The 24,931-nt window shown below is 40.5% G+C and overlaps 1 protein-coding gene across 1 annotated transcript in view; it reads left to right on the top strand.

Annotated features, from left to right (window-relative positions):
• The first annotated feature begins 315 nt into the window (after nucleotides 1-315).
• The window catches only part of KIAA1217 (KIAA1217 ortholog), an 890,216-nt gene continuing 865,600 nt past the window's right edge, over nucleotides 316-24,931 (top strand). The window contains exon 1 of the mRNA XM_025397473.1: nucleotides 316-803. The gene's annotated coding sequence lies outside the window, so the exon portion shown is untranslated. The remainder of the gene's footprint in view (nucleotides 804-24,931) is intronic.

Genomic DNA, 24,931 nt, shown 5'->3' with positions numbered 1-24,931 from the left:
TGTCCTGTGGTCCCCTCCAAACTCTGCTTCCCTAGTGTCCCCGCCCCGACCTGGAAGCGAGCGCCCCCGGCTGTTCGCGGCAGCCCCTCGGCGCCCGTTTGCAGGGAGCTCTGTCTGGCTCCTCACAGGATCCAGCTGCGGTTCCCATTCGTCCCCAGCCCTGCAGGGCACACGCGCGCGTGCACACGCAGGAGCTTACACTCCAGCTCACACTCGCGCGTCCTCACTCCCTGCACCCCACCCTCCGCGCCGCTCCTCCGCGGGGTGGGGGGTGGTGGGGGTGACGTCAGGACTGCAGTCCAGAGGAGAGCGGCTGGAGAGGGCTGCGCGCTCCTCTCCCAGCAAGCGGGAGGCGCGCTCGGGTCGCCGCCGCTCCCGCGCTCCTCCCTCTCCTCTGCACCCACTGTCACGCTACCCGCCCGCGGGGGAGCCTCGAGAGCCTCCAGGTGAATTGAAAGTCGTTTCTGGGGGAGGACAGAGAGGGTGCTGCAGTCCTGGCATGCCCTGAAACTGCAAGTCGGGCAGAAACGACCCGGTGGAGGAGCAGGGCGCCCAGCGCCCTGCGCAGCATCCCCGGGCTGCTGGAAGAGGCCACCACTCGGCTGGCAGTCGGGAGCGGCAGCCGGACCTCGGCCCCAGACTCGGCCCCCGGCACGCTTGCCCGGGAGACACCCCTTCCCCCTCTTGCGCATTTCGCAGTTGCGCTGGTGTGGGGCATGAGAGCGCGGTGGCTCCAGGTCTCCGCGGAGCAGCTGCCAGTGGGAGAGCGAGGAGAGGCGAGGGGGCGGCAGCCTCGGCCCGAAGTAAGTGCAGCAGAAGTTTGCGTCGGTTGCCCCGCCGCTCCCCCAGCGCGAGTGGGAGGCAAATCTCCCCTCCTTGAATAAGGAAACTGAGGGGAGACTTACAAGGGAGCCTTGCGCGGGAGAGCACGTGAGCGTTTCGAGAGAGGGCAAGGACCCCCGAGGAGGGCCAGGCCGGGAGGGGTCCCGGTGCGGTGATGGCGTGCCAAAAGGAGAAGACCCCAGCTGGGAGGAGGGACTGAAGAGGAACCGGACCCCGGGGATCTCAGAAAGGGAGGGATGTGGGGAGAGTGAAGGTGGAGGCAGTCACACCTATCCTGGTGACCTTGGCGTGCCCCCCTGGAGTGGCGAGCCAGGGGCTTATATAGGCGCGACTAGGATGTTGCCTCGTTTCTCACTTGGGGCTACGAAGAAGGTATCGCTCTTCCTGAGAGCTGGAAGACAGGGGCAAGAGGAGAGAGAACCGGCCCCCCGAGACGGGCTGGAGGGTGGGGACACCGGGGAGTTTGGAGCTGGGGGTTCAGGAGTGAGAGGTTTGGGTCTTCTAAGATGCTCCAGCTTCTACGTACGCGACAGAAGTCGAGGGAGGAGGCGAATGTGAAGCTTCGGGTCGCTACAGTTGATGTTGGGTTTCTTTGGAACCTGGTCATTAATTCTTGTCATCGGGAGGCTTCGCGGAGGGCGACAGCACCTGGGAGCAGGGTGACCCCCGCAGCGGCCGGCCTTCCAGCTGGTTGCCCTCCCCGCCAGCCGCTCTCCCCGCACCGCTGCCGGTCCTCCGAGACCCCGGACTGTCCTGAGCTGCTTCGAGGGCAGGCGAGACCCCGTCTGTTCAAAAGAGACCCTCGACATTCTGCTCACTTCTTTTCGGGTCACGTTCAGCTCTTTTGGGCTCTCTCTTTCCTAGTGGGATTCTCACAAGGAGGTTTTCTTCTTTAACTGACCCTACTTCTAATGGGGGAAAAAAGTTCCTGGAATCTGCGCTCATCTTAGGGTCAGAGCCCTGCAGAGGGCAGGCGAGGACGGCGCGGGCCAGCTCGCCTGCCCTGTTCTCACCTGGGGAGGGTTCTCAGAAATTTGACATTAAATTTGATGAAGCGATCCTAGGAAAGTGGCGAAGGCACCTTCTACAAGAGTAGGAGTTTCTGTGCTTAGGAAATGGAAATCCCACTTAGATTCTGATACCAAGGCTATACTTTTGAGAGAGAGGGAGATAGTTAATTAAAAACTGATGCCATTGAGTTGGAGACAAAAGTCATTTGTAATGCATCTTGGTCACTCAATTTCACTCCGTCCCCACAAAACACTTTATGGGGCCCGACTATGTATGTGCCAGACATTGTGCTAGTTGCTCCTGCAAGAGAGATGATTCATGTGTGGTCTCAGCGCTTTTGGAGCTTACGGTCTGTGCTAGAAGTGGTTTGGAAAGAAGGTGAAGAAAATGCTTGCTCTACAGGGAAGGGCAGGTGCCCTTTTTTTTTTAACCACATCTGGTTTTAACCACAATGACTCACACTCTCAGCTTATTAAGTGTGTGGACCAATATTTGCAAGAGGGTATCCTCCTTGAAGTCGGTATACTGTCATTCATCTTTGATTCCCAGAGACCACCACTGCACATGCACATAGTAGGTCATCAACAAGTACTGTTAAATGAATAAATGAATGGATGAATTATGGATAGTTAAAAGTATCCTAACGAAAGCTATCATGCTAGGGGAACATGTAAAGAAGAGATGAAAAAAAGGGAATTGGAGAAGGCAAGAGGGAAGAGAAAATAAGGTTCATCAACATTCAAAAGTATATATCCTTAAAGAAATGTTTGTTTGTTTTCCATTTTTATGCATTGGAAATTACCAGCACCCAACTCCATTCTCCATGAAATACGTGCATCTCTGAACACATAGATTGTAAATGCCATTTTTAAAGCAGAGTCTCTGTTAACTTACCATGCAGAGATCACAATGCCCTTCTCCTGTGGCTGTGTTGACAATATGATGATTGGAATATGTCTAGGTAGTGAGGCAGATGGGTGAAAAATACTTTAGGATTATAAGAATTCCTTCACGTATCTAATATTTTGCTACTAATATATGAATCTGTACCCTTGTGCTTTAAACATACTTAATTTAAACCTGATTGAAATATGCATATATTGATTTTACTAGTGAAGATTAAACACATATATGAAAGACTCTTTCATTTTATTAATTGAGCCCAAGTTACTGTTGCACTAAGGTGGCAGGTGATAAATTCCAAGGTGAGTAATAAGGATTCCCCCCAACTCCCTGCCAAATTTAGTTTCATTATTTCGGAAAACTAAGGCTTCATATTTTTTTAAAAGTGTGCAACAAGGTCGGGCACAGTGGCTCACTGCTGTAATCCCAGCACTGTGGGATGCCGAGGTGGGCAGATTGCTTGCGCTCCAGAGTTTAAGACCAGCTTAGGCAACATGGCAAAACTCGTCTCTACTAAAAATACAAAAAAAAAAAAAACAAAAAAAAAAAAAAGGCTGGCATGGTGGTGTGCGCCTGTGGTCCCAGCTACTTGGCAGGCTGAGGTGGGAAGATCCCTTGAGTCCAGGAGGTCGAGACTGCAGTGAGCTGAGATCGTGCCAGTACACTCCAGCTTGGTTGACAAAATCAGACCCTGTCTCAAAAAAAAAAAAAAAAAAAAAAAAAGTGTACAACAAAACTACTTACTTTTGCACTGCTTTTTCAGTGTTTATCAATGATAATTATAATTCACTAATTTGAGTCAAGAGTTTATAGTCAATAATACTGGTTTTAGTTTTTGGAAACTTTTCAGTGCTATGTGATTTGGGGCCATTTGTAGAATATTTGTAAATTTTATTTTATCTACTTACAAAATGAGATTATTGTACTTACATGATTTAATTAGGCACTGAAAATCAAAATATGTTGATGTAGAGCATTGCTTTGTTTGGGGCTTTGTATTCTGTAGTTAATGTCATTAATTTAGTATATCAACACTGAGAAGCAATTTATAATTAGTGAATAGGAAAAAAGTAATATATTTTCCATTATTGAGTATCTTGTAGATATTTTAAGACATCAGAGCTCTAGGAAGAGTATTGTGATTGTGGATTATTTATGGTGGTTTAAAATTTATATTGTAGAAGTAAACGTAAAGAAATACTAAAAATGGTAGCTAAACATTGGAATTCTTTAACCAAACATTGAGATGTTTCTTCTGTGGTAGATATTTGATTTGGATTATCTCCAGAACTGCACTGTTAGATCAAATGACTATTTGAGTGAGTCTTGCAAATTTGGCAAGAAGCACACTCTAGGAGGCAGAAGTTTATTTTGGAAATTTAGTTAAGGGACAGAAATGCTGAGGTTATAGGAGTGTGGGGTCATAGATTACTGAGTTTAGAAAATATCTGGCCTCATTTTGCAGATGACAAAACTGGAGCCAAAATAGCCAAGGGTCTACATTTCCCATGACCACAGTCAAATGCATGAGTCCCTTATGTTGCCCACTGTAGGCTTGAGAGAAAATCACACACTCAGGATACCTAAACCCAGGGGCAGTCTAATGGATCTGCTATTCTTTTTTTCTTTTTTTTTTCTTTTTGAGACAGGGTCTTGCTCTATCATCCAGACTAGAGTGCAGTGGTGTGATCTCTGCTTACTGTAGCCTTGACCTTCTGGGCTCAAGCAGTCCTCCGATCTCAGCCTCCTAAGTAGCTAGGACTGCAAGTGTGCACCACCGTGCCTGGCTACTTTTTGTAGACACAGCCTCCTGCCTCAGACTCCCAAAGTGCTGGGCTTACAGGCATGAGCCACTGCACCTCACCGGATCTGCTATCCTTGAATTTGTCTTTACTCTCATTCTCTCCGGCTCACACCCTCCGGTTGCCCCCATCTCTGAGAGCAGTCTCCCATGCCAACCCCCTACTTTCACTGCTCTGCTGCCTGATCAGGTCCTTCTGAGGACAGGGCAGCAAAGGACTTGGTTGGGGTCCCGTGGCTCCCAGCCTCAGACACAGGCCTGGTCCTAGGCAGAGCTGTGAAGTCAGTGATGCTTGGACTGGGTGTTCCCCACATCTTCTTTCCTGCATGTGGATACCAATGTATATCAAAGAATCATAGTTTCAGAGCCAGAAGGGAGGGCAGAGGCCATCTGGTTCATTTTAGAGATGAGGGAACTTGAGCCCAGAATAGGTTCTGTAGTAGTCATGTCACAGCCATGGTCAGGATCTCCTGGGTGGTGTTGGTGCTCCTTTTGACTGCCTGTGCTCTCTTCTCCATTGGATGGTGCTGGCATCTGATCATTCCATAAAGTGAGCATGTGGGCTCTGGAAGGAGGCACCTGTGTCAAGTTCCAACCCCATCTCTCCCACCTGTGCAACTATGGGCAAGTTACTGAAGTTGTCCAATACTTTCCTTTCTTTTTCTTTTTCTTTTTTTTCAGAGACCGGGTTTCCCTTTGTCACCCAGGCTGGAGTGCAGTGGTGCAATCATAGCTCACTGCAGCCTCGAACACTTGGACTCAAGTGATCCTCACACCTTGGCCTCCCAAAGTGCTGGGATTACAGGCATGAGCCGCTGTGCCCAGCCGTCCCTTTCTTTATTAATAATTTTTTATTTGTTTTGTTTTATAGCTTAATATAATTACTTCTCCTCCAAATCATACATTTTAAGAAAGGAAGGAACCAAGTATTTCTTGCTCACTACATGTCTAAGACCTGTTTGGCACACAATGGACACTTGATGAAAATTTGTTGAATAAAGGAATGAATGAATAAAAGAATGATTGAATGAAGTACACATCACTTAGATAGAACTGGGAATCTTAATCATGAGAGCCACAGCCTTCTAAAGATTCTAACTCTGAAGTACTGTTTCCTTTGCTAACATTACTTTCTGGATAGATGTGACCCTAATATGCCTGCTCCCTGCTTCTCTCACTTACTCCTTCTCTCGGTAAGTGGCAGCCCCATTTTTGTGATTACTTGGGCCAAAAACCTTGGAGTCATCCTCTGACAGAAAGCATTCAACCCATTAGCCAATCCTGCAGCTAGGCCTTCATTATATAATCCAAATCTGACCAGTTATCATCACATCCCTTCCTGGCAGCCGAGACCAAGCTGCCATCATTTCCCTGAATTATCGCAGTGACTTCCCAACCTCTCTCTGCTTCCGTCGTTGTACCACCCCCGAAGTCTAGATTCCATACACAGCCAGAGCAATACTACTAGCACATCAGGCAAATAATGTGACTCCTCTGCTTAAATTTTTAATATTTTCCAATGTCTCTCATGGTTAAAAAAAAAAAAAAAAAAAAAAAAAAAAAAGCCCTTACAATTAACTACAAGATTCTATACTATCTAGCTGCTCTGACCTTCTGATTTCTCTCTCAAGTTTCCCTCTTTAATCATCATGCTTCCACCACATTGCCATCTTCCTGTTCCAGTAACACACCACACTTGCTGTCATCTAAGTAACTTTGAACTTATCTTTGAACTTCTCCAGATAACTTGCTTGACTCCTCCACTTCCTTCAAATGTTTTTCTCAAATTCATCTTTTCAATAAGGTCTCTCTTGGCTACCCTATTTTAAATTACATCCCTCTAACTTTGTATCCTTTTTTGCATTAATTTCCCTTCTAGCTCTTGTGGCTATAAGAAATTCCATACATTTGATTGACTTCCGTCTTTTGTTTCTCTCCCCTACTAGAAGGTAAACTCCGTAAAGGAAGAGATATTTTTTCTGTTTTGCTCATTTCTGAATCCCTAGTGGCTAGAACGATTCCTGCCACACAGAAGGTAGTCTGTAAATATTTGTTGAATAAATAAGTGAGAATAAAGTAGTACCTATATCACAGGGTCTTGTTATGATTAAATAAAACCATGCACATTGAGTGTTTAGCACAGTGTCTGGCACTTGGCACATGTTTATTTAGTATAAGACATTATTATTATGGTGTCATCTCAGTTCTCCTGGCCTTTTAGTCCCTCTTTTGGCCAGAATTGTGGTCAGAGGCAGAACTCTTCTAGAATCCTTAATACTATTTTTGGAAATGACTTTGAAGAAGTCCCAATGGCTGTTTACATCTGCTGCTGAAGATAAGTAGGAAATAAATGCAGTTATCTCTCTAAGATATGGTGTAATCCTTTCTGTGAAATACTTTCTGTCTTGGGGATGCTGGAAGGTTGCGGTTGTACATTTCATCCTCAGGGTGAGATAGCCACATTCTCTCATGATATCCACGCAAGTCCTCCTCGAATGGGTTGCCAGCTGTGTTGGTTTTTCACAACTTTCCTATCTCTCACTTTTGGGTTTGCCTCTTGCTGGTCTTAACATAACTGTTCTCACTGATGGCCTCCTGAACCAACAAAGTTTAGTTGGAGGAGTTATGAGGTCATATCAATTAACCAATGAAGCATTACATGAAAAAATAAAAAATAAATGAAATGACCCCTGTAAAGCCCTCCCTAGGGCTAGGAATAGCCTATCTAAATAGCCTAAATAAATACTTCTTAATTGCTTAATAACAGCCTGTAGCTGTTTAAATGCCCTGTTGGCTGGGTTGATAGGATATTTTCACAGCTTGACCAGGACATTGGGAGCAGATATTGTGTGTATGTGTTAAAGTTTAGTACCTTATTACATTTATGTATAAATTAGCATGCTATGCAGATCGTAGTTCTTACTAGCTCAAAGCAGTCAAATTTTAGAAGTCGACTCCACAAATAGTACCTTCAGTCCTGAGTGTTTACAATGGTTTTGCTTTACTAGATAAAAACGTCATGTTGTACCCATTTTCCACGCTAGAAATAGAAAGAGAGCCTTGGGTTTAGTATTTGTAGGTTACCAGGTCTTTTCTTAGCATGCTCCATGACCTTGTCCAATTTCCATTAGATTACAATGGCTTTTCTGGAGCCAGAAAAAGTTACCACAGCAGCAAAAATGGGGCCAATAACCTTGAAGTGCAGCATATCTATGAGAAATTCATTTTCTTGTAACTGTAAAAGAGATGCAGACAGAACAACTCTTTAGCGAAGAGGGAGAGAAGCAAAGAGAACAGAGAGCTTGGTGTGGGTGGGAGGAATATGGACTCCAGATATAACCATACAATGAAACAATGAAATGAAAGAGGGAGTGACTGTCTAAACAACTGGGGTACACATTTTTTTTCTTTTGCCTAGTTCATAAACACATTTTGTTCTGAACATTCTTCATAAGTAGGTTGTTGGGAAATATTTTCTAATAGAAGCAACATTATATGTGGAATGGAGGTTTCCAGCTGCCTTGGGGGAAACCTATTTAATTTATGGCTGAGGATTCAAAAATAATACCATAGTTTGCTTTTTCATATGGGAAAATGAGTCTTAATTTACAATTAACAAAATCTTAATTGCCATCATGTTACACCATGAAGATTCAGGTTGGCATTTTTGTAAGTAATCTCTTCCTTGACTCCTTGCTAGTTTACTTAACAGAACAGGAGAATACACATGTACACACAAATATATTGTATTTTGTATGTGTATAATACATATATAAAACATAGTCTATATAATCACTCTACTGACTAGACAATATTGAATCCACTTTATATGCCACTTAAAAAAATTAACTTATAAGTAATATTAAGTTAATGTAGCCTCCTGAGTACCTGGGACTACAGGTGCGTGCCACCTCGCCCGGTAATTTGTATTTTTAGTAGAGACAGGGTTTCACCGCGTTAGCCAGGATGTTCTGGATCCCCTGACCTCGTGTTCCGCCCTCCTCGGCCTCCCAAAGTGCTTCTGGTTGCCTTTCTTTGCCCTCTGCATTCTGGTCCCTCCGGCTCCTTGATGCAAAGTGTGACCAGCCCTCCCCCTAGTGGTGATTAGAAAATCTTCCCTCCATGCCCTGGTTAATGCCAGTAACTTGTTTTCACCTGCTACAGTCCTCGCACGTGGGCTGGGAGCTGCTGCTTCTCAGCAGTCTCCAGAGATCAGGAGTGGAGACCCTGCTGGCGGTCACGCATATGTATAGAGCAGATGTCCCAGCAAAGAAGGTACAGTGTGGGAGTGGTGGAGGGAGGATCAGAGAGAGTCACTGTGAGAGTCTGAGGTTTCTTTTCTTCGCAAGACCGGGACATTGCCCTATGTACTTGCTGATCTGCCCCTAGCTTTATACCATGGCGTCCCATCTGCAAATTCCCTGTGGACTAAAAATCTGATTGTAAGTTTCTTTCCAGCTCTCTGATTTCTGAAAAGTACAAAGACGACAAGATTTTCAGGAAGTTTTTATTTAGAGATACGCTGGCTCTCTGCAGGGGGAAAAAAGCCCTAGTTTGAACTGTTTGCCAATTTCTGTATTGCAAATATTTCTGCTGTGGCCAATTACAACATGACACCAACTGGCTTACAACACTCTTAAAAATTTAAGAATTGACTCTGAATATGTACAAACTGGCGCCCATACTGCACTGTTTCCATCGCTACCAGTGATGTAAAAGAAAGGGTATGTTTTTCTCTTGATCTTTCTCCTCCTCCTCCATTTTTCTTCTTGGTAAATGTAGAGAAAATAAAAGGTATAGATCAGGGGGTCAGCAGACTTGTTCTACAAAGGCCCAGAGAGCAAACTTATTTTAGACTTTGCATTCCACACTGATTTTTGTCACATATTCTTTTTTATTTTTTAAGAAAGTCCTTTGAAAATGTGAAAACTACATTTTTGTTTTTGTATTGCCACTACATTTTTGTTTTTGTATTGCCAGAGAGCAATACACATACACATATATGCATGTGTGTGTGTGTGTGTGTGTGTGTGTGTGTATATATATATATATGGTGAACTCAATGGTGAATAAGGAGAAATATGACCTCAGGGTTTCTTTTTTGTTTCCTTCTTTCTGTTTTATAAAACAGCTTTATTGAGATATAATTCATATGGTATAGAATTCATCCATTTAAAGAGTATAGTTCCATTTTTAAAAACAAATTTATGAAGTCATGCAACTACCACCACTATCTAATTTTGGAACATTTTCATCTCCCTTAAAAGAAACTCCCCTACCCATTAGTTGTGATTCCCTTCTTATGTTCCAGCCTGTCAGCCCCTGAAAACTGCTCATCTACTTTCTGTTTCTATGGATTTGCTGATTTTGGACATTTCATATATATGGAATCGTAACAGTATTTATGCATTTGTGATTGGCTTCTTTCACTCTGCATAATGTTTTAACTGTTCATCTGTGTTGTAGCATGTGTCAATAATTCCTTTCTTTTTATTGCCAAATAATAGTTCATTGTATGGATATACCACATTTTGTTGTTCATTTATCAGTTTGTGAACATCTAGGTTGCTTCCAGTTTTTGGCTATTATGAATAATGCTGCTATAAAGACTAAAATACAAGTCTTTGTATGGGTATATGTCTGTATTTCTTCTGGATAGACACCTAGTAGTGGAGTTATTGAGTGATATGATAACTATATTTAGCATTTTAAGGAACTGTCAAACTGGTTTCCAGAGCAGCTGCATCATCTTACATTCTTGTCAGCAATATGAGGGTTCCGTTTTCCTCACATCTTTGCCAATACTTAACTCTTTTTTTTTTTGAGTATAGTCATCTTTCTGGATTTGAAGTGGTATCTTGTGGTTTTGATTTGCATTTCCCTAATGACTAATGAGGTTGGGTTTCTTTTCATGTGCTTATTGGACATTTGCATATCTTCTTTGGAGAAGTGTCTGTTCAAGTTCATTGTCAACTTTTAAATTGTTTTTCTTTTTATTATTGAGTGAGTTGTAAGTGTTCTTTATTTTAGGTACAAGTTTCCTGCAAATATTTTCTTTCTTCCTGTAGGTGTTATTTTCAGTTTCCTGATGGCTTATTTTGCAACACAAAAGTTTTAATATTTTCATGAAGTACAATTATCTGTTTTTTTTCTTTTGTCGCTTGTGCAACAAATGCAGATTCATTAAGATTTATTCCTGTGTTTTGTTCTAAGAGTTTTGTAATTTTAGCTCTCTCTTAATTTGTCTGCATTTTATTTTAAGTAAAGATTTTTGTATATGGTGTGAGGAAGGGATTCAACTTTAGTTTTATGCATGTGGATATTCAATTGTCCCAGCAACATTTGTGAAAAGTAATCAGATTTTCTTGATACCCTTGTTGAAATCAATTGACCATAAATGTGAGGGTTTATTTATAGAGTTTTAATGTTATTTTATTGGTCCGTATGTTCATTTTTATGCCAGTACCACATTGTCTTGGATACTGTAGCTTTGAAATAAGTTTATAAATTGGAAATTATGAGTTATTCAGCTTTGTTCTTATTTTTTAAGATTGTTTTGGCTATCTCAGTACTTGAATTTCCACATACATTTTGGGGCATGCTTATCAATTTCTGCGAAAAAAAGAAAAAAAAAAAGAGAGAGAGTGCCAGCTGGGGTTTTGGTAGGAATGGTGTTGAGTCTATAGATCAATTTGGGGAGTAATGTCATCTTAACAATATCAATTCACTTGATACATGAGCATGGGATGGCTTTCCATTTATTAAGGTCTTATTTTTTTTCAACATTTTTGCATAGTTTTAAGAGTATACATTTTTACATCTATTTGTTAAATTGATTTTTAAGTATTTTATTTTAAATGCTGTTGTAAATGGAATTGTTTGCTTAATTTGATTTTTGAATTGTTCATTGCTAGTATATGAAAACACAATTGCTCTTTTTTTAATATTGGTCTTGTGCTCTGCCACCTTGCTAAACAAGTTTATTTGTTTTAATAGCTTTTTGGTAGATTTTTATTTATTTTATTTTTTTTTTTTTTGAGACAGAGTCTCGCTCTGTTGCCCAGGCTGGAGTGCAGTGGCCGGATCTCAGCTCACTCCAAGCCCCACCTCCCGGATTCACGCCATTCTCCGGCCTCAGCCTCCCCAGTAGCTGGGACTACAGGCGCCCGCCACCTCGCCCGGCTAGTTTTTTGTATTTTTTTTTAGTAGAGACGGGGTTTCACCGTGTTAGCCAGGATGGTCTCGATCTCCTGACCTCGTGATCCGCCTGTCTCGGCCTCCCAAAGTGCTGGGATTACAGGCTTGAGCCACCGCGCCCGGCCCGCTTTTTGGTAGATTTTTAAAGGATTTTCTGTATACATGATCATCCTTCTGTGAATAGAAAGTTTTATTTATTTCTTTCTAATCTAGATGCGTTTTTCTACCTCCCTCCCTTCTTTACTTCCTTGCCTAATTATCCTGGCCAGATCCTGTAATACAGTGTTAAACAGAAGTAGCACAGGTGGACATCCTTGTGTTGTTCTGGATCTTAGAAGTAAAAGCACCCAGTCTTTCACCATTAAGTATAATGTTAGCTATAGGTTTTTCACAGATACAATTTATCAGGTTGAAAAAGTTCTCTTTCTCTTCCTACTTTGTTGAGTGTTTTTATCATGAAATGGTATTGGATTTTTTGAAATGTTTTTTCTGTATCCATTAAGATGATCATTTGATTTTTATTCTTTATTCTATTAATATTACATATTAATTTTTGATAGTAAACCAACCTTGCATTCTTGGGATAAATTCCACTTGGTTATGTTGTACAATCCTTTTCATATGTTGCTGGACTGAGTTTGTTGAGAATTTTTGTCTATGTTCATAAAAGATATTGGTCTGTAATTTTCTTGTGATATTTTTGTCTGGTTTGAGTGTTAGGATAAAAGTGACTTCTCTCCTTCTATTTTTCATTCTTAACACTGCTGTTCCAGGCATTTTGGGGACATGTAAGGTGAAGGGAAGAGAAGGCAGTCTGGGGCTGATAGTGAGTTCCAGTCAGCAGTATGGAAGAGGGGAGGAAAACCCTAAATAGATTCTATAGAGGGCCGAAGATTCTTGGCTGCCACATGGACACCAGGTTGGGACCTGTTATTGGGTATATCCTATGTAAAGAATGTGTCCTATTCTGTTCTTTTTATACACATCTTCATTCAGAATATTTATTGATCACCTGCTATCTAATAAGAAGTAAACTTACTACCGATAAGTTTAAATAAACCTGACTCCTGTCCTATGACAACATATAGGTTAAAGCGGTAGGAAGACACAATAGAATAATTACCAACTAAATGTAAAATTACAGCTATGATTCGTATGATGAAGGAAAGATTCCTAGTACTGTGAAAGCATATAATGTAGGGGTTTGGTCTGGTGTTCTGGCGGTGGGAATAACATACCTCAAGGCTCTGCTTTAGGAAGAAGTGATGGAAGGCCAGTGCTGGGGGAGCACAGAGAGCAGGAGGAAGGGAAATAATGGAAAGGAGAAAGTGAAAAGAACCAGGCTACCTGCGGCCTGGAAGTCTGGTGATAGGCCCATGTCATTATCCTCACAGCAGTATGTTTTCATTTTTAAAGTGTCTGCTTCTGAAGAACTGGAGGCCGTTGCCTAAACGAAATAACCTAGAAACAAAGTCAAATATTACACTTATGAGTGGGAGCTAAACAATGACCACATACAGCGTGGAATAGTAGACACTGGAAACTCCAAAAGGTGAGAGAGTGGGAGGGCGTGAGGGTTGAAAAATTACCTGTTAGGTACAATGTTCACTACTTGGGGGATGTGTCCACTAAAAGTCCAGACTTTACCACTACACAATATATCCTTGTAAGAAAACTGTACTTGTACCTCCTAAATCTCTAAAATAAATAATTTTTTAAAGGTAAAAATTAAAACGCCCTTGTCTGGATTCACCAGTCTTATTTTGGTTTCAGGTTTTCCTTAAGGAAGGAAATGTCATTCACTATATCTGCTCTTTCCATTCCAGTTTTTTATATTTTTGAGACTCAAAGTGGAGGCAAGAGAGAAATGGAATTGAATGAAGGATTAAAAAACTGCTTTCAAAAGACTGGTCATAGAGGGAGGGAAGGGAGAAAAGCAGGGTGTATTAGTCCGTTTTCATGCTGCTGATGAAGACATACCTGAGACTGGGTAATTTATAAAGAAAAAGAGGTTTAATGCACTCACAGTTCAGTGTGGTTGGGGAGGCCTCACAATCATGGCAGAAGACAAAAGGCACCTCTTACATGGCAGCAGACAAGAGAGAATGAGAGCCAAGCAAAAGGGGCTTCCCCTATAAAACCGTCAGATCTCGTGAGACTTACTTATTCACTACCACAAGAACAGTATGGGGGAAACCATCTCCATGATTCATTTATCTCCTACCAGGTCCCTCCCACAACATGTGGGAATTATGGGAGCTACAATTCAAGATGAGATTTGGGTGGGCTCATAGCCAAAACCCTATTACAGGGTTAGGTTTATTGAACAGCAGCAGAAGAAGGAGGGTACACACATCTGTCTGATTCAATCCCCTAATTTTACAGGTGGATGCCCTGAGGCTCAGAAGCACTGGGTGACATCCTGGCTCACAGAGCTTGAGGTGGCAGAGCCAGAGAGGGAGCCCCAGCCTCCTGGCTTCCTTTTGAGTGCTCTTTCCTCTGACCCTCACTCTTCCCTAAGCTGAGCCCTGAAGGACAGGAAGAGCAAGGGGAAGATGCCAAGTAGAGGAGGCCTGATATGTACAGGCCTTGAGGCAGTGCTTGCGGAAGGCCACTCTGGTTGGAGCACCGTGAGTGACCAGAAGACGGTGAGAAATGCAGTGGAAGAGTTAGGCAGGGCCTTAACTCCTCAAAGAGGAGTGCAGATTTATTCTAAGGATGGTACGAGAAGTTTTAAAGGGGGACTAATGCAAAAAACGTTTATGGATTAAGAAGATGACTCTTGCTAATTCGTGGAGAATGGATTAAATGGGGTCAGAGCAGAGATGGAGAGTTGAGGTAGGAGTCTGTGGAAGGTGAAGTGGTGAGAAGTGGACAGACTAGAGCTTTGTTTTGGAGTGCAAATTGGCAGGTCTTCCATATCTCCTTTAAGGTATTCGTAAGAATTCCAAGAGGAAGGTGGCTATGCCTAGACTAGAGAAAAAGGGCAGTGTGGATCCTCCTCTAGGCAGTTGGGTTATTCTAGAAGCAGATGTGTTGGCTCTTTCTGAAACTCTGGAAAAGTGTAAAGTTTTCTGTTGAGGTGTTCATGGCTTACCCTCCAGATGTTTTGACCGGCTGTTGCCCCACCAGCATGTGGCCACGTGACACTTTGGATATCTCCTCTCAGGTATTCAGCTATAGCAGTAGTGAAGGAAAATTCTCCAAGAAATAAAAACTTTCAGCTGGGTGCAGTGGCTCACAATTGTAATCCCAGTACTTTGGAAGGCTGAGGTGGGCAGACCACTTGAGTTCAGGCATTCAAGACCAGCCTGGGCAACATAGAAAGACCCTGTCTTTACAAAATATTTTTTAAAAAATTAGCCAGGCATGGTGGTGCACACCTGTGGTCCCAAGTACTCAGGAGGCTAAGGTGGGAGGATTCCTTGAGCCCAGGAGGATGAGGCTGCAGTGTGCAGAGAGCATGCCACTGCCCTTCAGTGTGGGTGAAAAAGCAATACCCTGTCTCAAAAAAAAAAAAAAAAAAGTAAAGAAGTAGAAACTTCCTTTTATCCAAATGCCCCTCCTTCTTTCCTAATGGAAAAATGGTTACCTATTCTTCAAAGCCTTCCTTAGATATTAAGCTTTACTATGAAACTATAAAGACATGTGTTTATACACGATTATATGGCATTAATTATGCTCATCAAACCCTTTTTACTATGCCTGTATGGTCCTTATTACACCTAAATTGTTATCACTTTTTCTGTTTAACTCAGAGATACAAAGCCTAGAGAGATGAGGTAACTCACCCAAGGTCAGAGGCAGTCGGGACACACAGTCTGAAAGCTTAGCCATTGTGCTGTGTTGTCACTAGCTGGGAGCTCTCTGGGCAGCATTACTGACTTTCTCTTGTTTTCAGCACAACTCTGTTATGTCACACTTTCCCTATTAAGTGAAGAGTTAAGTATTTGATTTTCTTCTCTGGTTGAGAATGAGCAAATTGAAGGTAGGAACTGTGTGTTATTTATTTTCATATTTCAGTGTTGGATGGATAACAGATGTGAAGTGAGTGAATGAATGACTAAAGAACATGAATGAATGAATGACTGGCTGAGAGAATAACTTAGAAAATAGAGTGGCAGGTGTGGGATGGGCCTTGAGGCAGTCCTTGCAGAAGGCCACTCTGGTTGGAGCACTGTGAGTGACCAGAAGACGGTGAGAAATGCAGTGGAAGAGTTATCTTATGCAGACTGCACTTTTTCTAGGACAAGGAGTCCCTGAGCTGCATTACAATTCAGGCCAGTGTGATTTCTAGATTTACCATCACTTAATTTAAAATTTTCCATTAATCTTTTGGTGTGTTCTAATCAAATAATGCTGTTCTCAGTTAAACAGTTGAGCTTCCACATAATTTAAAATTTTCCATTAATCTTTTGGTGTGTTCTAATCAAATAATGCTGTTCTCAGTTAAACAGTTGAGGAAGCTCCCACTCTGGCAGGTATTATACTCTTTAACACAGTTGCTCTGTTGTCACCAAGGACACTTCTGTGTCTGATATTGACTTACATCTTCAGTTATGAATGTCTTGAAGATGACTTTGTAGATAATGAAGATTGTATTGGCTCAAGAAACTGTAACAATGGAAAGGATATAGTATGTACTTGTTCATCCAATCCGAGAAACAGAGTAGCCTCATTGATAAGCAATTTACAAAGTATTTTGTTCTATGCTGATACAAAGTTGAAAAATAGTGGGTGTTCTCTTTGGTGTCAAGTGTTGAAAGTATTTTTGGAAAATTCATTATATTTTGCAAACAGTTCAAGTTATGTTGAACTTTTACTCAAATAAAGATTTATATAGCTGTGCCTTGATTTTGAAAAATTTGTTTTACCAAAATCTGAACTGCAGAATAGATACATTAGAAACAAATGCCAGTACAAAGGAATCTCCAGGTAATTCATCAAATACCTATGGAATGGGTACAATGAGTATAGGGAACTGGGTCACCATCTATCCCTCTTATTCTCTAGGATCTGATCAATAAAGCAAACCAATGAAGCAAGATTGCTAGCTGGATAGAAAATGTAAAGAGTGATTTTGCTTTGTCGAATCCTCCATGCACATCCTTGTAAAATCTACATTAAAATATTTGCTTTAAGCTTCATCAAAAGTGAGACCATTGACTCCTACTCTTTATCTAGATGTGAGCACCAGAAGCTCAGGTGTGCTTACAGAGGGAGTGAGCCTCCAGATCTTCTGGGCCAACCCCAATACCATGCGCTTGAATATGGATGAGGCTGGCATGTCCAGAAAGAAGACATGGTAGGTAGAATGATGTTCCCTTAACCCCAGAAGATGTCCACATCCTAATTCCTAAAAGCTGTGACTATTTTACCTCCCAAAGCAAAAGAGACTTTGCAGATGGGATTATATTAAGAATCTTCAGATGGGGATGATCAATGCCTTTGATTATCTAGGTGAGCCAATATAATCACATGGGTCCTTACAAGAGGGAGGCGAGAGGGTCACAGAAGATGTGATGATGTAAGCAGTGGTCAAAGTGATCCACAGGCCAAGGAATTTGAGCAGCCTCCAGGAGATGGAACAGGCAAGAAACTAGAGTCTCTTGGCAGACAGCGTGGTTTTGGTCCATTGAAATTTCTGACCTATAGAACTCTAACATAGTAATTTTGTGTTGTTTTGAGCTATTAAGTGTGTGATTTCTTACAGCAGCAATAGGAAATTACTGTAGAAGGTCTGGGGACCTGCATAGATGTGCTTATTACAAGGGAACAAGAAACAAAGGAGAACCTTCTGGGTGTCATCACAGAAAGTGAAGGACAAAGTAACCCTGTTCAGTAGGAAAGCATGGTCCAGTTAATGTCAGACTTCAACAGATCAAATCAACCACGTTCCTCTCCTGGGGAAGACAAGTGAGAGAAACAGAAGCTAATTAAGGTGTCTCAGTGGAGAGAAGTTTAACTCCGGGAATTAGAGACTCACACAACCCTTGAAGGTTGGGACACTAAACCTGGTGTGATCGCTTTCAGGAAATCTGAAGTGTGGGAATCGCAGAGAAATGTGCTCCCTAAGTGAGTCACAGGAGGATGCCAAGTCTATACTCCAAACTCCACTTCTGTTGCCTGTCTACAGGCGTTGTCAGATAATGACTTTCACCTTCCAAATCTCATGTGAGACATTCTTAATGGTGGACTCTTCCAGTGACCCCACAGGCAAGGAAGAAATGTAGTTGCTAGGCTTCACCCCTTTTTAAGTCAAGGGCCGAACTGTACAGGGTGTCAAAATACCTGGCACAGAGGTGAAGAGAAAATTATGGTAGAAGTTTGCTTCTCTGTAGTTTGAGGGTGGAAGGTGGAAAGAGGGACATAGGCATCTCTCCTTACATCCCTGGCTCTATGCTCCCCTCACCTGCATTCCCCTCACCAATAACTTAGAATTTGCCAAGACTGGGAGATGGTCTTAGAAATGGCGAAATAGCTCAGTATGATAGTCAGCAGCAAGCCGAGATGTTCATTGACTTGGCTACCATTATAAGCCAAGTCAATGAACATTTTGGCAGACTCTGAGTTATTGCAGAGCAGTGCAGTCAACTCAGTACAGAAAAGAGGAGACAGATGTGAAACTGAATATTTGTGGATACATTTTAGATGATGGTGCTGTGATTTCACTATAACTTACCAGGTATCTATTCTGAACCTACTTTATTTCAAGGGCAATTTTTTTGAAGCTTTTGACAAATAATTTAAGCCAAATTAATATTCATTGCAAATGTCAGGAGCAGTTGAGTTTTCTTTTCATAGAGCCTTTGAACCTCTTTGTTTATGGGAAAGATCAAGTGTTATCATGCCATTAGTTCTAATTTTTAATACAGGATAAAGTTGTACATGTCACTGTTATCTAATTACTAATAACTATAAATACCAGTTAATTAAATAATGCAGGAATAGAATAAATTTACTATGCCATGTTTCTTATTGCTCTCAATCAAGTATTTTTAGAAGATTTTCATATTACCTCTTTTCAGTTTTAATTGCGTCTTAAGAGGACAGAATTGCTTCTGGTATACCCGAAGGAGCCAAGGGGGGTGGAGTTTTGTTTTGTTTTGTTTTGTTTTGTTTTATTGTACTTTAAGTTCTAGGGTACATGTGCACAACATGCAGGTTTGTTACATATGTATACATGTGCCGTGTTTGTGTGCTGCACCCATTAACTCATCATTTACATTAGGTATATCTCCTAATGCTATCCCTCCCGCCTCCCCCCTCCCCACAACAGACCCTGGTGTGTGATGTTCCCTTTCCTGAGTCCAAGTGATCTCATTATTCAGTTCCCACCTATGAGTGAGAACATGCGGTGTTTGGTTCTCTGTTCTTGTGATAGTTTGCTGAGAATGATGGTTTCCAGCTGCATCCATGTCCCTACAAAGGACATGAACTCATCCTTTTTTATGCTGCATAGTATTCCATGGTGTATATGTGCCACATTTTCTTAATTTGGCTTAATACTAATTTAAGCCAAATTAGTATTCATTGCAAATGTATTCATTGCAAATGATTCTGGTATACCTGAAGCAGCCAAGGGGATGGAGTTGTTAATGTGTAATGCAACTTGCAGGCATTTGGTTCAGTGTGGAGTCTTGGAGGGTGAAGGTGTAGAATGCCAGATCAAGGTTTCAAGCCATGAACTAAGTGTTTGGAAAAGAGCTAGGGAGGAGTACGTTGTGAATGAATCGAGGTATTATAAATAGGAGTGCAGGTTGCAGATTACTAGGAAACCACTGAATAGGACTGTTTGAAGCTATCGTACCTACTCAGTAGCCAGGACAGCTTTTTCACGCCCATTCAGAGTAGGTTTTGGGCTGGTAATACTGTTTTCACTTGACTTTTTGATGCTGACTATCATACTGAGTTATTTCTCCATTTCTAAGATCATAAGGCCAATATCAAGAGCTATTGCTTTCAGCTCCTAGTCACTAATCACTTCAGTTTTATCATCAGAGATTTTGTTTCTATACTTCCCATGGATTAGTTCAGTTTCTACCTAGGCAGACTATCATGGACCAAAATGTAGGTCCAAATACTGTTCTTCTCTAAGAATACATGTTAGAAAACATTCTCATGGTCCTTTTGGTGTTCACCAGCTTCTTTGGAATAATAATTTAAATTGTGTTGATCACTCTACACATCATGTTTTCAGTTAATATGGAAGTTATGCTCTAAAATAGTCAATTTCTAAGGTTTGGTTTAATTTCTTTGTGTCTTAAGAGCCTAGGTTGATTTGAATGGTAATATTATCCTTATTAGCTATCCTTACAAAAGACCACCCAATAAAATTTTTGGTATCTATAATAAAGTTTGACTTTAATTTTTGCCAAAATATGTGACGTAATTCTGGAGTTGAAGACATCCTAAAAAAGAGTCTCAACTTAGATTACTCTATGCCCCAACAAAATTAATGCTTTATGATCATCTATTTCCACCTCTAGACAATTTCATTTATAACCTTGACTTCAAACCTACTTCAAATCTGTTTAGCTCAGAACTTTCTTCTGAATTCAAACTTGCATATACACTTTTTATTTTAACTACCCCACCCAGCAGTTTAATTAGCACCTCACCTTTAATATGTGCAAATCTGAAATTATTAGTCTTTTTTCACTTCACCAGAACTTCTTTGCCTTCTATATTTCCTAGCAAAGGGATTGATGCCAGCTAGTTGTCCAAGTTCAATATCTGAACATATCCTAGACTTCTACCTCTTCTCCATATCCAATCAGTTGCTAAGACCAACCTCCTAAATACATATTTCCCCTTCTTTGCTATCCTTTTTTTGCTGAAGCATTCATGATGTTTCAGCTGGAACTACTGCAATAACTTGCTTACTAACCATTGTCTTAGGGTAGCTTCCACAGAAATCAAACCCTAAGAGGAGTTTTTGTGCACAAGTGATTTATGAAGAAATTGCTCCCAGGAGAGACTCCTGGGGAGTGGGAGAAAGTAGGATGGGGGAGGAAGAGAAGTCAAGCAAGGATGAGAACTTGGGCAAATTTCTGCAGAGGGTGGCTTCCGTCTTATCCTGCAGGCAGGGCGACATTATGACTTTGGTAGAGTCCTTCCTCAGTCAGTCAGTTGCAACTTGGAGTTTCCTGAATACGCTATGCTGCCTTAAGACTCCTGCCTTTTCACCTGCTGGTCCCCTGGCCTGAAATCTTCTTCTGTTCCCTCCTCACTTGACCTCTGGACTAAAGATGACTACAAAGTTTTTCTCCTCTCCCTTTGTGACTGTGCCAAGAAGTCTTGAGGTCGTTCTTCTGTTTTGTGAAAACGCCATATATGCAAAGTGAACCCCAAATACAAAAGGAGCTGAGAAACCAAAGAGTAGGGCAAATAAATCCAGTTTGTCAATAGAGGGTGGTTTATTGGGGAACTCCTGGGCAGAAGCATGGTCTTGGGCAGCCATAAAACAGGTAGATCTCCGTACCACTACCCCTGTACCCAGAAAAAGGGTGTATGTGCTTTAGCTCTAGAGGGAATGTGCAGGACAATTAATGTTGTCATGAAAAGACAAGAACGCTTTGTGCATCATAGCCTGTAATTTGCCAAAGGGCAGGATTTATGGTAAGTATGTGTTTATGATGATAACATTGAGATTGTCCTGGTTTACAAAAGGAACAGTAAATAAAGCAGAAATATTAGAGGCACTTGTGGGATTGGGGTTAATCTGAAGATGGCAGATTAGCATCCAAGATGGAGTTACTTTAGCCTCCTCTTACCCCATGATGAGCTTCTCCTGGGCTGCCACAGTTCTGTGTATTGGCTTGGTTATTTTATTTCGTTGCAACTGTTATTTGCATGATTACCTTTCCCTCGTGGGGAATGGAAGAGACAAAATCTTTTCATTTTTATCCCTTTAATGTTTAGCCCAACACTTATTAAGCCAATGAAGGAAGTAAAGAAGTGAAAAAAATTGATGAAAGGACTGTGACTCCAGTTATATGTATTAGATCATAAATAATTTAGTTTCTGAGGAACTTGAGACTCCATTAGAATATGTGATGTAAATAAAACTTATTTTGGATTATTACATTTTTACTATTGAGTATGATGAGACCTCATGGTAAAAGTTGTACCAATTTTAGAGTCTTTTTGATGTAGCTATAAGATTTTACATTTCTTTTATGACTCACCATGTAAAGTTTCAAATATGTACTAGAGAGATTTAAAATGAGCATGAAGTGATGACTAACATGTAAATTTGAGAATTTCAGTGTTAAAATGATAGATTTGTTTTCTCACCTACAAATATTATATTCATAAATATTAGGTAGAACTGATTCTAAAGGAAGTAATCACATTAGCCATATTTTAAAAATTAAACTTGCCCATGAAAGAAAAGTAAAGCTTACATGACACTTTAACTTTTACAACATTTTATTTAAAAGATAAATGTCATTACTCAGTTCACTAAAATGACCTTTAAAAGCCATGATTTTTAAAAAAGAAATGGTTTTCTTTTAAAGGGAAACACATTGCACCAATTTGCAAGTTAATGGTTGTATTTTTGCTTTAACAGTGAACAGAAAGCAGACATTGAGGCACAAATGATACAAATAGCATGTTTCAATCTTGAAAGGCAATATTATTCTTTTTATTCATTAAATAAGCTTTTACAGAAGCATTCTGACTGATGCTGTATGCAAGAGATTTATGTACATACTTCCATTATATGAGGATATGTCATTAAAATATATGAACATAATAGATGTTGTGCACACAGAATGAAACAAAACTATGCTTAGGGCATCTGGAAAATTTCTCCTTATGAAATAAATGAACAATAGCTTTATTTAAATCTATCTAAAACCAAGCTCTGATTTACAATATAGGGCTTAATTTGGATCACTGAATTTCCTTTGCATTGGTTTCTTATGCATGCATTTTGTAGTAATTCTAAATATGTAAACTCATCAGCACAGTTTGTGTGTATGTGTGTGTCTGTATTCTAGGGATCCTTTAGGCTAAAGAAATGCAATATGTAAAAGTTTTAGATCACCAATTATTGAATAAGACATACATTTCCTATATACAGTCATACCTACCTGCATTTACAGTGAACCTGCCTTGTCTTTCCTTGAATAAAATTAAAGTTATTGGATCTTTCCAAGTATCATATTTACAACCAACTTCTCCCTCTGGAGGCTCCCTCCCTTCCCCACCTCCACCTGGATGGAACATACAGAAGACGGGGTGTGGTTTTATGATAGAAATCAATGGAAAGGCTGGTCCACCTCACTGGGAGCAGCTTTTTAGATCAGCCTCTTTTGTGCATATTAAAATATATTTATGTGCACGTAACAACAAAGAAATGTTTATGTGGCTTTACTTATTAAATATTTATTTCTAGACAAAAAGATTTTGAATTATTGCTTTATAAAGTAGACCCCAATTTACTACATCATGTTTTTTCTTTGTCATCATCTATTGTTCTTTTGGATCCTAATTTTTCATTTTTCTCATGTTTTAAACTTCTCATGTACAAGGCTTATTTATACTTGTCACTCTCCCATGCCTGTCATAGTCTATATTTATATTTCACTTATTTTAAGAAAATGCACAGAAATCCATGTTAAACAACTAACCACACAAAAACTACATTCTCCTTCAAGATTAAACCCCTGCCTTACTTTGCCCCTTCTCTTCCCAGCCTGTCTTTTTGAAAGAGTTACCTGCTTTACTATCTTTACTTCTTCACCTTTTTGTCACTTCTAGGTTTCCGTGAACTTAAAATGCGTCTTGGTGTTAAGAACTACTTGGTTGTCCCCTGTGCTCATGTGTTTTTAAATGAAATAGGTTGAATTCTGCTTTTAGATTTTTTTTTGCTCTGAATGAAGCTCATGGGGGGCTTATTAAAATGCAGTTGCTAATAATTATTGAGCACGTACTATAGTCCAGACAGCATGCTAAACTCTACCGGGATTGTGTAATTTATGCATGACAATCACACTGTGAGGTAGGAGTTTTGCCCACCACCATACTCTGCAGAATAATAATACAGGTCACCCTAAAGTCACCTCAACATTGAATAACTACACATTGCTGAAAATACATCCCCTAAGGTTGGAGTTCTGAAATCAAAAGTCCAGTAGCAGGTGGCGTGGTTCAGGAGATTGATTTCTGAATGTTCTTATATTATTCCTAATAGAATTTAGGTCTAGGCAATAAAGATATATTCAATGACAGTAGAAATGGGGATAAGAAAAACGATAAATCTGGGATGAAATTAGTATATAAAATGTATGCTAGAAATCCTCTACCCTTGGCAACAGGAGCCTAAAACTTGAACTCTGAGTCAAAACGAAGACGAAAACACCATCAGTGACATCATTAACTTTTTCTAAAATCAGAAAACAAACCACTTGTTCAGGAAAAGTTCAGTTCATCTAACAATGAGATTCAGGTCCTCATAGCAATGATCATAAAACATTATACATACATCCCTTTAAAATAGATGTGTCTTTCCAAAATACATTTTTAGATCAATTACATAATTTTCTTGACTCATATTTTAGTGTAAAAATGAGCAGCCTTTTCTATTGGTTCACCTAAATCCTCCTTCCATTTTAGTTTACTTAGCTTATGATTCAGTAGGTGTGGAATCTATTAAGTTGGTGCAAAAGTTATTGCGGTTTTTGCCAATTACAAAACCAATGGCAAAAACTGCAGTTACTTTTGCACCAACCTAATATGTGAATTTCCTCTCTTTTTACCTTGCATGTCATCAATAGAAAGTGGCTCCACAGTAGTTAAAATAAGCAACTGCTTCTGAAGTGGTCCTTCATCTATTAAACATCTCAGTACTTATAAGAACACTTTCATTTCTCCTTGTTTCTTTTTGGAAATATTTAAATGTGGTTTATAGAATAGCAGAAATATCCCAAAGATCCATTTGTTTATTAAGCAAATTTTGTGTCAGAGGGAAATATTGTATAATGAAAGATGTGTCCCAAGTTTGGTTTTTTCCATCTTTAAATCTTTTTGCTTGCTTTGTTATTCCTCACAAGCTTAAAACAGTTTTAAAATTGCATTATGTTTTAGTTGCTGATAAATCCTTTATTGGGGAGAAGATGATGTGGGTGGATAAAAATTAAGACTATTGTGATATGGAGTAAATTT

The sequence above is a fragment of the Theropithecus gelada genome, chromosome 9 (assembly GCF_003255815.1).
Source record: "Theropithecus gelada isolate Dixy chromosome 9, Tgel_1.0, whole genome shotgun sequence".
Lineage (NCBI taxonomy): Eukaryota > Metazoa > Chordata > Mammalia > Primates > Cercopithecidae > Theropithecus > Theropithecus gelada.
Note: the sequence above shows the minus strand (reverse complement) of the source record. Positions and strands in the feature narration are given on the sequence as shown.